Genomic DNA, 2,500 nt, shown 5'->3' with positions numbered 1-2,500 from the left:
CCACACCACACTGGATTCGCCCAATCTCATCTGATCTTGGAAGCTAAGCAGTGTATTGTGCCTGGTTAGTACTTGGATGGGAGACCACCTGGGAATACAAGGTGCTGTAGATATTTTTATACTGCCAACACCGTTCTGTTGATGCATTCCATTTTAAAACGTATTCATTTATGAACCAGTAGTTAGAAGTAGAAAAGTTCTAACAGAAACCAGAAAGTTCATCTACAGCCACACCACACTGGATACGCCAAATCTCATCTGATCTTGGAAGCTAAGCAGTGTTGGGCCTGGTTAGTACTTGGATGGGAGACCACCTGGGAATACAAGGTGCTGTAGATATTTTTATACTGCAAACACCATTCTGTTGATGCATTCCATTTTAAAAAGTATTCATTTATGAACCAGTAGTTAGAAGTAGAAAAGTTCTAACAAACCAGAAAGTTCATCTACAGCAACACCACACTGGATACGCCCAATCTCATCTGATCTTGTTAGCTAAGCAGTGTTGGGCCTGGTTAGTACTTGGATGGGAGACCACCTGGGAATACAAGGTGCTGTAGATAATTTTATACTGCCAACACCGTTCTGTTGATGCATTCCATTTTAAAACGTATTCATTTATGAACCAGTAGTTAGAAGTAGAAAAGTTCAAACAGAAACCACAAAGCTCATCTACAGCCACACCACACTGGATACACCCAATCTCATCTGATCTTGGAAGCTAAGCAGTGTTGGGCCTGGTTAGTACTTGGATGGGAGACCACCTGGGAATACAAGGTGCTGTAGATATTTTTAAACTGCAAACACCGTTCTGTTGATGCATTCCATTTTCAAACGTATTCATTTATGAACCAGTAGTTAGAAGTAGAAAAGTTCTAACAGAAACCAGAAAGTTCATCTACAGCAACACCACACTGGATACGCCCAATCTCATCTGATCTTGGAAGCTAAGCAGTGTTGGGCCTGGTTAGTACTTGGATGGGAGACCACCTGGGAATACAAGGTGCTGTAGATATTTTTATACTGCCAACACCGTTCTGTTGGTGCATTCCATTTTCAAAAGTATTCATTTATGAACCAGTAGTTAGAGGTAGAAAAGTTCGAACAGAAACCACAAAGCTCATCTACAGCCACACCACACTGGATACGCCCAATCTCATCTGATCTTGGAAGCTAAGCAGTGTTGGGCCTGGTTAGTACTTGGATGGGAGACCACCTGGGAATACAAGGTGCTGTAGATATTTTTATACTGCCAACACCGTTCTGTTGATGCATTCAAATTTCAAATGTATTCATTTATGAACCAGTAGTTAGAAGTAGAAAAGTTCAAACAGAAACCACAAAGCTCATCTACAGCCACACCACACTGGATACGCCCAATCTCATCTGATCTTGGAAGCTAAGCAGTGTTGGGCCTGGTCAGTACTTGTATGGGAGACCACCTGGGAATACAAGGTGCTGTAGATATTTTTATACTGCCAACACCGTTCTGTTGATGCATTCCATTTTCAAACGTATTCATTTATGAACCAGTAGTTAGAAGTAGAAAAGTTCTAACAGAAACCACAAAGTTTATCTACAGCCACACCACACTGGATACGCCCAATCTCATCTGATCTTGGAAGCTAAGCAGTGTTGGGCCTGGTTAGTACTTGGATGGGAGACCACCTGGAATACAAGGTGCTGTAGATATTTTTATACTGCCAACACCGTTCTGTTGATGCATTCCATTTTCAAACGTATTCATTTATGAACCAGTAGTTAGAAGTAGAAAAGTTCTAACAGAAACCACAAAGCTCATCTACAGCCACACCACACTGGATACGCCCAATCTCATCTGATCTTGGAAACTAAGCAGTGTTGGGCATGGTTAGTACTTGGATGGGAGACCACCTGGAATACAAGGTGCTGTAGATATTTTTATACTGCCAACACCGTTCTGTTGATGCATTCCATTTTCAAACGTATTCATTTATGAACCAGTAGTTAGAAGTAGAAAAGTTCTAACAGAAACCACAAAGCTCATCTACAGCCACACCACACTGGATACGCCCAATCTCATCTGATCTTGGAAGCTAAGCAGTGTTGGGCATGGTTAGTACTTGGATGGGAGACCACCTAAGAATACAAGGTGCTGTAGATATTTTTATACTGCCAACACCGTTCTGTTGATGCATTCAATTTTCAAATGTATTCATTTAATGAACCAGTAGTTAGAAGTAGAAAAGTTCAAACAGAAACCACAAAGCTCATCTACAGCCACACCACACTGGATACGCCAAATCTCATCTGATCTTGGAAGTTAAGCAGTGTTGGGCCTGGTCAGTACTTGGATGGGAGACCACCTGGGAATACAAGGTACTGTAGATATTTTTATACTGCCAACACCGTTCTGTTGATGCATTCCATTTTCAAACGTATTCATTTATGAACCAGTAGTTAGAAGTAGAAAAGTTCTAACAGAAACCATAAAGTTCATCTACAGCCACACCACACTGGA

At 41.3% G+C, this 2,500-nt stretch overlaps 10 non-coding genes and 2 pseudogenes across 10 annotated transcripts in view; all 12 read left to right on the top strand.

The window, feature by feature from the left end:
* Positions 1-113, top strand: part of LOC134893347 (5S ribosomal RNA) — a 121-nt pseudogene extending 8 nt beyond the window's left edge.
* A 107-nt stretch (positions 114-220) lies between these two features.
* LOC135064354 (5S ribosomal RNA) lies at positions 221-339 on the top strand. Its single transcript, XR_010250663.1, has one exon. It is a non-coding gene; the product is annotated as a 5S ribosomal RNA (ribosomal RNA).
* A 105-nt stretch (positions 340-444) lies between these two features.
* Positions 445-563, top strand: LOC134886796 (5S ribosomal RNA). The gene has a single exon (XR_010170870.1). It is a non-coding gene; the product is annotated as a 5S ribosomal RNA (ribosomal RNA).
* Positions 564-670: 107 nt separating this feature from the next.
* LOC135067378 (5S ribosomal RNA) lies at positions 671-789 on the top strand. Its single transcript, XR_010253594.1, has one exon. It is a non-coding gene; the product is annotated as a 5S ribosomal RNA (ribosomal RNA).
* A 107-nt stretch (positions 790-896) lies between these two features.
* LOC135059762 (5S ribosomal RNA) lies at positions 897-1,015 on the top strand. The gene has a single exon (XR_010246161.1). It is a non-coding gene; the product is annotated as a 5S ribosomal RNA (ribosomal RNA).
* A 107-nt stretch (positions 1,016-1,122) lies between these two features.
* LOC135070070 (5S ribosomal RNA) lies at positions 1,123-1,241 on the top strand. The gene has a single exon (XR_010256245.1). It is a non-coding gene; the product is annotated as a 5S ribosomal RNA (ribosomal RNA).
* A 107-nt stretch (positions 1,242-1,348) lies between these two features.
* Positions 1,349-1,467, top strand: LOC135065547 (5S ribosomal RNA). Its single transcript, XR_010251826.1, has one exon. It is a non-coding gene; the product is annotated as a 5S ribosomal RNA (ribosomal RNA).
* A 107-nt stretch (positions 1,468-1,574) lies between these two features.
* On the top strand, positions 1,575-1,692 carry LOC134884767 (5S ribosomal RNA). The gene has a single exon (XR_010168902.1). It is a non-coding gene; the product is annotated as a 5S ribosomal RNA (ribosomal RNA).
* Positions 1,693-1,799: 107 nt separating this feature from the next.
* On the top strand, positions 1,800-1,917 carry LOC134894314 (5S ribosomal RNA; annotated as a pseudogene).
* A 107-nt stretch (positions 1,918-2,024) lies between these two features.
* Positions 2,025-2,143, top strand: LOC134884890 (5S ribosomal RNA). The gene has a single exon (XR_010169021.1). It is a non-coding gene; the product is annotated as a 5S ribosomal RNA (ribosomal RNA).
* Positions 2,144-2,251: 108 nt separating this feature from the next.
* Positions 2,252-2,370, top strand: LOC134884245 (5S ribosomal RNA). The gene has a single exon (XR_010168398.1). It is a non-coding gene; the product is annotated as a 5S ribosomal RNA (ribosomal RNA).
* A 107-nt stretch (positions 2,371-2,477) lies between these two features.
* LOC135069683 (5S ribosomal RNA) overlaps positions 2,478-2,500 on the top strand; it is a 119-nt gene continuing 96 nt past the window's right edge. Inside the window, exon 1 of the ribosomal RNA XR_010255859.1 lies at positions 2,478-2,500. This exon is cut by the window's right edge and continues 96 nt beyond it. This is a non-coding gene — a ribosomal RNA (5S ribosomal RNA).

This window comes from Pseudophryne corroboree, chromosome 3 (genome assembly GCF_028390025.1).
Source record: "Pseudophryne corroboree isolate aPseCor3 chromosome 3, aPseCor3.hap2, whole genome shotgun sequence".
Taxonomy (NCBI): Eukaryota; Metazoa; Chordata; class Amphibia; order Anura; family Myobatrachidae; genus Pseudophryne; species Pseudophryne corroboree.
The sequence above is the reverse complement of the archived record's forward strand: the minus strand, read 5'-3'. Positions and strand labels throughout refer to the sequence as shown.